The following is a 12,439-nucleotide window of genomic DNA, read 5'->3' as shown; positions in this document are numbered from 1 at the left end:
GTAAAATCTTAAAAACTTGTAAAAATAATAAAGTACGAAACAATAATAATAAATTAGATGTAACCAGATTCTAAGCACGCTACGTATAATAAGTTAGTTTATTTTACTTTAAGGAGTCACGGATTTTAACTTTATAGCCATTTGACATTTCTGACAATTTAGCTCACTGGCGCCATCTAGTGGGAATCTTGGGGCATCGTTCTAATATCGCTTCAGAAAACCTTTATCAGAGATGATATTTTCATACTAATTGGATAATATATATATGTAGAGACATAAGTTTACATGAATATAATTTTTCACCGTCCTTAAAGAAGAAAATTATTGAGCACAGTTTAATAAACATTATAGTTAATGTAAAATAATTGCAAACACTAGTTGCATAATGCAAGTGAAGTCGGAAGGAGACAAAAAAGTGTATTTTGTTCGCATGAATGGACTTATCTTAAAGGCTTAAATATAAATTAAAAGACATAAAATGTTACATTAAATATGTTCTTTTGAAATTAATATGTTTTGTCATATATAGTAAACAAACGAGTGGCACTTTTGTTCTTAACAGGTTTTTCTATCAAATTTAAAAGTTACAGTTGAAGTGAACGTCTTCTTTTATATGTTAATGCGAAAACTTGTCATGTTCTTTGAATTTCAACCGTAAAATACATGGGCTCCACCACCAGACCCAGGAACAGTGGCTGAGTATCCAAAATATGAACTAGAGTTAAAAAATGTTGTTCTCCAACATCCCCGCTAGATGGCGGCAGTGTACTAAAAGGACTTCTTCCAGTTATCAGCCTTTATTTTGGAAACGGAACCAGACTCCAGTCAGTGCCACCTCTTAAAAGTATTTTATTTTATTTTATTCCATTTTAACATCAATGTTTTAGAAGACAAATGAGACAGAAAGTGCATCGTTGTTGATGAGTTATTTAAATTCCAGTTGGATTAGTGTCCAAGTAAAAGCTTTTGTTTCCCACTAGAGACTTTGGAAGATCAGCAACTTCATAAAAACAGTAATAATAATAATAACAAAAGGGCAAAAATGATGATACCAAAACACCAATAACAGACTGTTTTGCTGACACAGCAAGATGGATCTCCAAACAAACATGTTTATGACTGCAGAGTGACGACATGACCTGACAAAAACAGGACATAAGCGGCAGAAATTTGTCTCCTTTTTTCAAAATTTATAGTGTTTGGTGTGATTGTCTCATTTTGTGAGCTCAACAGCAACTTTAATAAAAGCAGAATTTAGAAATAAGCTAATTATTTTCTTAATGTGTAACAAGTATCACTATGTGTGAATTTAAAAAATCAAAAGCAGTCATAATGCAATCCATCCTTGTGTTTAGGACTTATCAGAGGAATCTTTTTATCAATATGCACCTAATTTAAGCAGGTAAACTTGATCCTGCTGAGTTGTACAGCTACTAAAAATGAAAGGTCATGCCTTGTGTGTTATATGTTGCCACCTGGGCTCATTTTAATAGCCGTGTCATCGTGCGTGTGTCACTTTTCAGCCACGGCCACACCCTTGGCTTTGAGCTGAAAAGCATCCGTCATCTTTAATTATTTTGGTATCAAGTGTGAAATTGCAGTTGTCATCACCACAGAGCCCCATTTGATTTTTAATTTCATCTGTCACTGAGAGCTGGGAAACTAACATGGATCCCGTTTCGTCCCATGGATTGGTTTTCTGCTTGAGGATATCTCCAGCTCTTCATTTGAGTCGACAGCTGCACGGCGCAAACACAACAGTCAGCACTCACAGCCCTGGATTTGCTTTTTTTAATAATGAATAAAATAAGTTGTTGGGAAAGTGGAAGAGCTTTGCTTGGATCCTCATTTCACCAATGTATTCATGAATGCTGTCACTGACTTGCTGTCTTGCACTAAAATCCTAGAATTGAGTTTAATTAAGGGGGGAATAAAACAAAACCTGTTGCATTTGTAATCTGTCTTTGTTCGTCTCGGACCCAGACACATTCGGGTTCCCTGTATTTGTTCTAACGAGAGAGAAAATCAAGCTGTTGGTCCCATCAGTCCATCAATTTCTGTTACCAACGCCAACAGAAAATGGAGGACGGCGGGCTGTCAGTTACTGGTTGCTGCAGCGCGAATTGTTATATATCAGGAGAAATCACTTTGTGACTAAACCAAATTTAACTGAAAAATGAACAAAGAAATTTTAGCAAACTTAACATCTATAATATTGTTGAAATTCATTCGATATGAATCAAACACCTCTATTCAATCCATTTTCAGTCAAAAGTTTAACTTATAAAACAAAACACAAACAGCACTGCTTGCATGTTTGTGTTTGTGCATGTTTGTATTTCTCCTGCTGAGTCTTTTTCGTCTCTGTCAAATAGAGGCAGAAATTGACAGCAGTCCATAACATCAAACAATCTTCTGTTTAGTGTTAATGACAGATCGATCTCGCTCTGACTCATCCATTCAGAACGCCGCTTCTGAAACCAAAAGGTCAGATAAAGCGAGCGCTCAGGTGAGTTCCCCACGCCGCCCTCGCATTCGCAAAATGACAGATGTGAAGATCTGTGAATTAACACAAAACCCGGAACGATCGATATGAATTAAACGAATCTGAGCAGTGAAATATCAAATGCATTTAAACTGAGTATTGTTTTCTAAACGTATGTTACAAAAATGGTAAACACAGTGCACATCCAAGATAAATACATAAACATTAAATGCACCATAGCTAACTTGAAGTTGCAAATATTAAACCTTCGCCTTGAAGGAGATTCCTGAATTTACTTCAAAACTGCATTATTTTTTGCTTCTTTCTTTAAAAAGAAAGTCGTACTTATTTTATATTCAACATTCAATCAAAAGAGTTTCTGGGTGACAATATGTAGAAAAAATGTAATAACAGTTGAGTCTGTAATATGACAAATAACAAATGATCAGATATTTAATGTGGGAATTTTATAACACCAACCAAAACTTTTGGCTCTCAAATGACAACAGAGTATTCCTCTTCATGCTAATTATTTTTAACTTTGTGTCTGTTTATTTCTGAATCCTTGATGTGCTAGAAATACTTTTTGGGAAGTGAGTTTTGCTTTAAAGTTCTCACATGTTTATGCTGAAACCCTGTTTCTGCTTCTTCTATTCTATATTTATCTGTAGTCATGATGGCCATTAATGTCATATTTATCAGAGGATTTTAAGGATTTGTTATGACTCAGTGACACAAAATACAACAACCGTGACTTTTAGAGAAGTGGGAGAGAATTGACACACAGACAGAATGACAGGAATTATGTTCAGAGGTGTAAAAATGAAGATTTGAAACCTAAGAACACCATGCCAGCTGTAAAGCACGGTGGTGGCAGCATTGTTCTGTGGCACCTTTTTGTTGTCAGTTTTACCTGTACATTGTGTAAAGAAATTGCCGGAGATGTTCAGAAAACCACCACGGCTGTTGGGCGTTTCAAAACTTCTTTGAAACGCCCAACAAAGAAGACGATGCCTGCTCCATAGTCAACACCGTCTTGCACAACCAAAGTTCGAAGATATCAAAACAGATAAATACATTCCGAAGAAAAGTTTAACCGTTCGTTGAGACAGAAAGTTTATCCGTTTGGCCGCAATGACCAGAATCATGTTTGGAGGAGTCAGAATAGGCTTTGAAAACATAAAAACATTGTGCCAAGTGCCAATCTGTCAATCTGCCAATCATAGTGGTGGCACCACTAGGTGCCGCCACTATGATTCTTTCTTTCTTGCAAAATTTAAGATACCAAAACAGATAAATACAGCAAGAAAACTGGACCATTGGGTGACATCAGAAGTTTATCTGTTTGGCCACAATGACAAGATTAATATTTGAGAAAGGCTTTGAAACCAACATTGCACCAATTGCCAATCATAGTGATGGCACCATCTTTCTTTCTTGCACAACTAAAAATGTGAGCTAACCAAACAGCTTGACCATTTGATGAGATAGGAAGTTTATCTTTTTGGCCACAATGACAAGAATTACATGTGAAAACTTCTTGCTGAGGGGTTGTTTTGCACAAATTGGAAGACAAAAATTCTTCATCTAAAACATACATCAATTATGAATTGATCTTCTAAAAATTTAATTAGTCATTTAAAATTTCCAGCTGCTTGTGTGGTGAAAATTAATGACTAACTGATATGTTTAATGTCAGAAGAGATATGGATTGAGAGATTTAGACAGAATGACAGAAATTATGTTCAGAGGCGTAAAAATGAAGCTTTGAAACCTCAGAACGTCATGCCAGCTGTAAAGCACGGTGGCGGCAGCATTGTGCTGTGGCACCTTTTTGTTGTCAGTTTTACCTGTGTGACACATGTATTATAATGTGTCACGATATCAGCGATAACATCGGTAGCAGTCAATATTAGTCTTTTTTTTTATATCTGTTTCGGTCAGATGAAAAAAAACAGGCAGTTGTTAACAATAAAAATTTTATTTGATCTTGTTCCAGTTTGTTTTCCAAAGTTTTCAGATAAATATACAATATTTTATATCGGTTATTAGCCAAAACAGCAATATTAAAATTGAATATCAATATCGGCCCAAATGTTCATGTGGGTGCATCCCTTATAATTTTCAATGTTACTAAAACTGGAATGGCAAATTTATAAAAATGTGTTTTGTGCTCAAAAACTAGTAAATTTCTTCCACCCACTTGTGTGTGTGTGTTTTTTAATATCTCTGTTTTTGTAAGTTGTTAAATAAAAACAATTTCAATTTCATACATAATAGAAACGCACTTAAATAGAATTGGGATTTTTTTTAAAGCCTCAAATTTACTTCATATGCATGCATTTTATTAGTTACAAAATCATGACCACAAAAGTTCCTCTCTCTGGTTTGCAGCATTGTAATAAAGCAACCAAAGAGCATGCAACTTATGTCATATATATATTTCATGACAGTTCGAGATTCATTTTGATTTAAGCATTGATATGCATGTGTGAAATCCAGCAGGTATAGGTAAGGCAGTGTGATTTCCAGCTCTCTGCGGGCCCGTTCACAGTTCACACCCTCGCTTTCACCGTCATACGCCGCTGCAGGGGGTGGGGGTACACCGGGGGGGCCGGCCCCTGCTGATTCAGAGGTTAGGAATTTGCATCTGATTGCTGTTTGTCAACCAATGATGTGACTTTGCAGGCTGGGAGAGTGTCTCCACGCCTCTCTCTCATGCTCTGTCTCAGCCTGAGCCAGACTCCGAAACTCTGAAAACACGATTCAGAGCCGAATGCGTGGATATCATGCAGCCAGTCACATGAAACCACTTAATTTTTAGCCGATATACATTCACACGAACCACCTCTCATTTTACACCGAGTTTGGTGCCTTCTTTTTATTTATTTATTTTTTAATTATCCACTTCCTCTGATCTGAAGAGGAGACCACGAATCAAGACAGACGGGGGAAAACTGGAATGTTTCTTCCGCTTCCAAACAGTGAGAAAATCGAACGGAAGCCGATGTGGTAAGGTTGCATTTGTATTCCTTCTGCTTCATTTATTCTCGTTCAGACTGTTATGTTCACATCTTCAGTTTATTCTCTTGTTTCAATTTATCTACTTTGCTTGAGTAATCAATTAAAGAACCCTATTGTTTTTCTTGTTTGATAAAATCGATGCATTATCAAATGACTGATCAATAACCTATAGCGAATGCGGCGGATGGATTTGAGTGCTATGAGTCATCGAACGTATAGACGTTAACTTACGCTGAGTGGACGGGCACTATTTTTTTTATCGTAAATTTTCAAAAAAGTATATGATGTATGATTATTATACACAAAGTTTTGAGGGGTTTTCATTTATTTACTTACGTTGAAATTATAGGCAACAAAAAAAAAATGATTGAAACTATTTAGGCTGATGTTTTGAAGTTCTCTTTTCTACCTCGGACGGTAACTAACGTTCGAATACTGACCGTTTTGTTTGCTAGCTAATTTAGTAAATATTACATGATTATTTACAATATCAGGCTGTCTTTTTCACCCCAGCTCAACAACAAATAAACAAGTATACATTTCTGACCAACAGCAGCACCAAAGTACTTATTAAAGTTATCCTATTTGAATTATTCACTATAATTTTTGTTTAGCTAATGGGGGTGATGCATTCGTTACAGAAGGAAGGTTCAATTTCAGGACGCCATTAAACATCCGCTTCAGGATTGCATACCATAAGCACGTTCAACTGCCCTTTCATTGACATAAAGGACTCAGTGTGTGACTGCACCCACCACCATGCATTTAAATAGAGTCGTGCCTGCCTAAAATGTCACACTGAGGGTCACATTTGAAGTATGGAGGGAGGCCAACAAGTGTTTACCATAATAAACAAATAAATCTGAAGAGTATCAAAATAGCTTTTAAGTAGTTCCAATAGCATGTGTGATTGTTACAGCATTTCAACAACAAAAAATTATTAAATTATTCCTTCTACATTCTATAACAAAACTAAAGAAATGATGGTTAATTTTCTGCAGTCTCAGCATTTAGTTCAGTGACATGTAAGTCCATTTATTCACCCAAAAATCCTTACTGTATGTTCTTATTTTAAGTAAAGTAAAACAGTGAAGTTAACTCCTAAATTTAAAATCTTAATTTGTGTTATTAATAGTCTAGATAATAAATAGCGGGGGTATGTTTGTTTTACGTTATTGTTTCAAATTCTTGTAACCCACAGGAGTAAAAAAAAAAAAGCTATTTTTGTAGTGAGAGTATAGGCAGTTGTTTAAATGACATTAAAAATGAATGAAAGAAAATGGCCACCACTGACTCCCTGAGATCAACATGCCTATTATTAATGGGGGGAACTGACGAGTCACATCTTCATATTCACCTACACCTTGCCATTTTATTTTGGTTCTAATTCCCAGTTTACGGTACTTATTTTTACTTATTTACAGTTTAAATCCTGAGGGATCTCCTTCAAGTACATCCTATTTAATGGAGTCACACTTTCTAACATTTTCAACGAGTAGTTTGTGCAAAATTCCTTTAAATTATTGGTTGTCAAAGCGAGTGCTTAACTTGATGGGTGTGGCTAGACATATGGTCCCTATGAAACTCTGAACTATTGAAGCATTAAGTGGCAAAGGGGTGAAACTATTTCAGATGATCTGTCAGGGCAGTTTGTCATCAACATTTGATCTGTCTTCGGATCTATATAACTGGTGTTATAACTTTCCAAACCCAACTAAGTGGCTGAAACAGTAAATACCATGAGCAGTTCAGACCGTGTATACTGTCAGTGGATGGTATGACTAGGATGCACCTCTAAAAATGATAGAAATTATATTGCATTCCAGGTGTTAGATATTGCAAGCTTTTTCGTCTGGCTATAAAAGCCAGGATATATGACTGCACCCACCGCCTTATATGTAAACATACTACTCTATAGAGTGTATATTACTTTATAGGCCCTGCCTATAGAGTAAATATCATACTGAGGGTCATTCCTAGAAACTAAGAGTGCCTTTAAAGGATAAATGCTAAAGATAGTTAATGTTTTGGGGTAACAGTTGATAGAGTGACACAGGCAAGATAAATGAGAGTTTAAATAAAAATTAAAGTCAAATTGTAAAGTTCTGATTTCTAAAAGTTTTGGTTGTAACAACCACTAAACTCTCTGAATTGTAAGCAGTACATTTGTAAAGCTGAGAAATCAAAACATTTGGGAATGACAGACTCTTCCCTCTGAGCCACAACAGTGTAGTAGTGGAAATATCCGCTGTGTATAATAACTGAGTATTCCCCTGTGTGGCGTCAGCCAACATAAACTAGGTCAGCAGACTTCTCATTCCAAAAAAAAAAAAAAAAGTTCAAGAGGTCCTTGTACTGTATTTTTCTCTTCTTTTTTTTCACTGGAGAATTGGCTCGGTTACACAAAGCTGTCAAACCTCACAGCCACATCCAAAACTGGCTGGCGTTCTGGCATTTGGTTTGTGGCCAGTGTTAAAGTTTCTCACCAAGAGGCTGGGGGTGGGAGAGTGCAGCCACAGGAAGCAGGTTTTGTTTTAAAGGCATGTTTAGTTCTTTGTCTTAATGACCTTCAGCATGCACATTCAGAAAGGAATTACAGCTGCTTTCAGTGGAGATTTTCTGGTTTGGTCTAAAGAATGACGTCAACTGGTTTCCCCCCCCCGTCCTGTCAAAAAGTTTGGTCAAATAATAGCCTTATTTGAGAATTTCAAATTACTGAAGTTCTTTATTAACTGTGTTACTGTGACATAACTAGTAGAAAGTTATAAAAAGGTTCATTGAGTAGAAGTGTTGCCACAGACTGGAGGTAAATGTGGAAGTTGAAAATAAGGAAAGGGATGAAGAAAGAGACATGTTATTTCTTATTTTGCAACAGAAGTAGTCTTCCAGTCTGTGGCTTGTTGTTGATAGATAAAAGAAAGTGTCAGCTGCTGAATTGTAGAATGTGGAACAGTCTCCGGAGAGATTTCTTTGCCCTTATCACACTCGCCACCCCACTGTGGGCCAATCACCTTAGCAAAAAAATGCCTTGCTAATCTCTTTGGTCCAATCTGGCATATGGTATCCTTCCTCTGGCCGGTACTGCCCCTTCGCACCAGTGTTTCCAGTGGAGAGAAATGCTGCTGCAGCAAGCCGGTGGGGGTGGGGTATCCAGGGGCATTTCCGTTGTGATTGGCCCTGTGTGGATTAGAAACGTATGAGAGGTGATCAGGTTCAGCTATTAAAAGGCCTCCTTTCGCTATTGTATGTGCAGCTTGCTACTAAACTCAAAGACCTGTATGCTACTCCTTATTTGAAGAAGTTTTGCCTAGGTTGTAGTTTTATGGAGACTTCGCTTCCTTTCAACTCAAAGTGTTGAAATAGGAGCAGACCTTGACCTGATGAATAAACCAGCCCTTGGGACTACACACATTGCAGGATTTTGGAGGTTAATGATAATCAAAAGCGCTATGGTCTGTAGAGTGTTGGTGTCTGAAAGAAATCTCACATTTTCATCACTGTTATAGTTTACAATGTCAGTACTGGCTGGAAAGATGTCTTACTCCAAGAAGAAAAGGTGAAATAATATTTAATTAGAAATATATGCAAAATAAAGAGTCTTGAGAAAATGTTAGTGGTATATGACAACCCCTCCAAAACAGTTAAAAGGTGATTGGGATCCGTTTAACGAACGAGCACTTTCTAGGTTTCAAAAAATATTTCATGCCTAGGCAAAGACAAGAACCAGCCATTTTTAAATTATTATAAAAATATACTTACGGATGTCCATTTCAGGGGGAAGAGTCAGCTGTTTGTTGACTGATTTGTGGAAAGCATCTCCAAATTATTAGCAGAAAATCTGCCTTTTTGCAGATTATTTTCACAGAATGAAACACAAAGATTCAAAAGAAAAGACAGAAATGCCTACATTCAGAGCAAAGACAAGGAAGACTGTAGATATTAGGTTTTGTGGTAGTGCTAATACGGTTTCCACTGTACGTTTTAGTGTTTAAACTATTAAAATAGGAAGCTTTAAGTGTTTTAGAGGGAGTCTCAAATATTTGGCGATTTTAGCTGTTGCGCTTTACTAATTAATGCTTATAGTATCCATCCAAATCTTCATAGCTGTATGTCTAGTCAGTGTTTTCTCTGAGTGCATTGACCATATAGTAACATTGTTCGCTCCCTCCCCCACTTGTTGCTTAGCAGAACTACTTTGCTGTGTAAAGGCTACTGTGCTTTTTGTCTCACTCCTGTAAAAGGCAAATTCAGCTGCTTGGAAAAATTTCCTGTTGTGAAAAACATTGGTAGTCATGGAAACTGAAAGGGGGCCCACAAATTACTCTTATAAAATTTTATTTGTTTTAAAACTGCTGTTGGCATGTTACGAGCGACGTGTCTATTAAGCAGGCGGTGGAAGCTTGGCTACCAAAGCAGATAGTCTGACTAATAAAAAAGCTTGTTTCACTGTGATAAACAGCATTTTATTCAATGTGTTCCTGAAAACTAAATGGTAAACTAAATTTGGTGAGTGGTTGTTTTGTCTTTTTGTTTAAGTCAGTGTATAAAAACATAATGCAAAGCTTTTAGATGCCATCATAATTGGGATCATCAATCAGTAACTTTAGCAGCAGTAGAAACTTTGTGTAAATAACATGATATCATGAAACTAGGCAAAGGCCCATAAGTTATTTCCATTGCATAATAAAACCACAGGTTTGCTGTAACACAAAGATTCAAAAGTAAATTATGCACCTCAGACTATTATTTTGTTGTTGTTTCTTAGGATTTCCAACCAGCTCATAGTTTACCAACTGGTGTTTTTAAAACTTTCTCAAGTGTTCTGTGTTGTCTTTTAATCCGTGATATTATTTTATTGGTCAGAGAAAAAAAAGAGGAAGAGAAATAGATTTTGCAAATAAGATAAAAGACTTACTTTACTGAGCAGTGTTGGCTTTCTTGTGTGTCGTCACAGGAAAAAACATTCACACATCACTAATTACCTTACCCGTTGCAGCCCAGAATGTGATCTTCATTTGGTGCTGTTTCTTTTCTGGGTTTTTTTTAGTTACACATGAGGTGCTGCTTGACCACATCTGTTTTCTTACGTCTTTGGTTTCTGGTGATTCGCCCTCTTGTTCTTCTTGTCGATATTGTGTTGTTGTCTCTTTCGACCAAGTCTTTTCTTAGAAGATGTCAAATCTAATTTCTTTTCACAGAGAGATATTGTGTAATAGTCCTGGCTATCAAAACAAGTCAAAGTTCTTCCTGGTGTCTTAAGTATGTGTTGATGTTTGTTAAATTCATGTCTCTGTTTGCACAATAAAATGTCGTTTTATGGGGTGAAATCCATCCGGCTTCCTTGTCACAGCAGACGCAGGCTGATTTTGACCGAAAAGGATGTTTGAAAAACGTTTGGAAGCAGAAAGTGTAGCATGCAAATAGAGCGCCGAGTTTGCCTCCGGGCACTACGGCTGAGTGAGCTGCAGTCAGTGGCAGTTTGCCACTAAACTGGTTAGTGGCTATGAATTAATGGCAGGCAAACATGCAGGGACAAGACAGGCAGGTCTGTTTGTTTTCTTATGATCAAACTACAGAATAATCCTTTACGGGGTTGTAGAGGTTGTTTTCTTTTAAGTTGTCACTGTTTAAGTTGCTTTCCAAAGCCTCTGGGTGTGGTAGGATTACAACATTTCAATACCAACCCACCTGCAGATATCAGCTTGCATTGTGTTGCATTCAATGTGCACATTCTTTTAGCACCCAAGCTGTCCTGCTGATAGAGAAAGTGGAGGCCAAGCGGTTTGGCTGCCTTTCAGTTGTTCTCGTGCCAAAACCTATTTCTTTACTGTATGACACATACTGCTGGATTTCTGCTATTCATTCAGAAATAAGCGCGAGGAAACCTTACACTGTTTTGTTCGAGGGGGAATCCCATCAAGGCTGACTGTGACGCAGGTGGGAGGAAGGTTGCAGAAGTTTCGGGATGCCCTGCAGTTCCTGAACCAGACTACCACGGTGTGGGCTTTCCATACACGGTCGGCGGCTGCCTCTGGGTGCAGCGGCTTTCTGCCCGGATACCAGCACACAGCTGCAGCATGCTGACACGTCCATCAAACGTGGAACATTTGTGTTTTATATTTGTGTCAGCAGGCAGTGACAGCCGTCCTCCGGTAGTCAAAGCTAATTTAATCAGATCCATTTCCCCCATCAGCAGATAAAGATTTTTTTATAGACGCCAGAGTGCCTGCACATAAAACTTTAACCCGCATTTTGCCATTCAGTGGCAACCTTTATCCAGGATGTCTCTAAGTACGACACGTACAGCTCTTTTATTTACGATTTCCACTCGTTCATCTTATCTGTAAAGACAAAAACAACATGTTTGTTGAAGATCACAATGCAATGACGCAATTGCAAAGCCGTATAAACTAACAAGTTGATCCAGTTTTCATGGCATTCAGTCAAATGTTCAAATCCCCTTCTCCACCTCTCCCGCACGAAATGAATCATCTTCATTCCGACAGTCTGGAGTGTCAACACCGGCGCATCCAACACTGCAAGATGCAACATGCATGTACTGCGTCCAGAGTCGTACGTAGGTTTTCACCACAAATTACCTTTTATTACGTAAATTCACCTTAAAATCTCACACCACCACAAGCACAGTTGCAGCGTTGAAAGCGCAATTTAGTTTTATAAAAAAAAAACTTTTGTAACTCTGTATTGTCCTTGTGAGTCTATTTTCAACTAATATAATTATAGTTGCATAATGATACAAATTAACCCCCACAAAGACAAATAAGTTGTAATTTTGTACAGAGCACTCCACACTGGGACTGGAAGATACTTTAAATATACAAATTAAAACACAAAAGCCAAATAAAAAAATAAATGAAAACTGCACACAACCAAAATCTTAATAAAATGAATTACAAAGGTTTCTGTAAA

At 37.3% G+C, this 12,439-nt stretch overlaps 1 protein-coding gene across 3 annotated transcripts in view; it reads left to right on the top strand.

Moving 5' to 3' along the window:
• The first annotated feature begins 5,218 nt into the window (after window positions 1–5,218).
• The window catches only part of arid3a (AT rich interactive domain 3A (BRIGHT-like)), a 58,132-nt gene continuing 50,911 nt past the window's right edge, over window positions 5,219–12,439 (top strand). For all 3 annotated transcript variants that reach the window (XR_008607219.1, XM_055049036.1, XM_055049014.1), the window contains exon 1: window positions 5,219–5,497. The gene's annotated coding sequence lies outside the window, so the exon portion shown is untranslated. The remainder of the gene's footprint in view (window positions 5,498–12,439) is intronic.

Source organism: Poeciliopsis prolifica, unplaced genomic scaffold, assembly GCF_027474105.1.
Source record: "Poeciliopsis prolifica strain line A6 unplaced genomic scaffold, Auburn_PproV2 SCAFFOLD002, whole genome shotgun sequence".
In the NCBI taxonomy this organism is placed as follows: Eukaryota; Metazoa; Chordata; class Actinopteri; order Cyprinodontiformes; family Poeciliidae; genus Poeciliopsis; species Poeciliopsis prolifica.
The sequence above is the reverse complement of the archived record's forward strand: the minus strand, read 5'-3'. Positions and strand labels throughout refer to the sequence as shown.